The sequence below is a fragment of the Galeopterus variegatus genome, unplaced genomic scaffold (assembly GCF_000696425.1).
Source record: "Galeopterus variegatus unplaced genomic scaffold, G_variegatus-3.0.2 Scaffold565, whole genome shotgun sequence".
Taxonomy (NCBI): domain Eukaryota; kingdom Metazoa; phylum Chordata; class Mammalia; order Dermoptera; family Cynocephalidae; genus Galeopterus; species Galeopterus variegatus.
Window position 1 is genome coordinate 14,945 of NW_007726676.1, and position 648 is coordinate 15,592.

Consider the following 648-nt stretch of genomic DNA (forward strand, 5'->3'; position numbering starts at 1 on the left):
AAAAAAAAAAAAAAAAAAAGTTCCCAGGCTCTATGTTCACTAAATGATTCCATTTGCGCCCTTCAGTTATATAAGTCAGCACTGACTGCCCTGGGACCTATGCAGCATTCAAAGGGCTAAAGAAAAAAATCAGGAAAACAAAACTGGGAGAGAGTGATGAGGCCACTGTTTTTCAAGACCCTTTTTCTGAGAAACAAGAGCTTCGACTCATCCTCGTGGTTGGTAGAATACTAATAGAAAGGGACAGGAGCTGATCCTGCAGGTAGCTCCTGTGCCCCAGGTGCAAATGCTGCATTCTCAACATCTGCATGTGGCTGAGTTTTTCGGTACCATTTTGGAGCAAACACCTCTCCCCAGGACTTTCACTGATGGGGTTGGAGTGCCATCACAGCAAATCTGGTTAAAGGGCAACACAAGCTTCCTTTTATTTCAACTCACTTTTATGTGCTAAAATACTTATTTCTAGCTATGACTAAATTTGTGACAGAAGTCCCAAACTTTGGGGAATTATCCCAAGGACCCCATGCTAAGTACAGAATGGGGTTAATTGTAAAGATGTTCATTGCAGTTATTTATATCAAACATTTAAAGACAATGTAAGCGTCCAACAATGGGGTTATTGCTTAAGCGAACTATAACTCATCTACT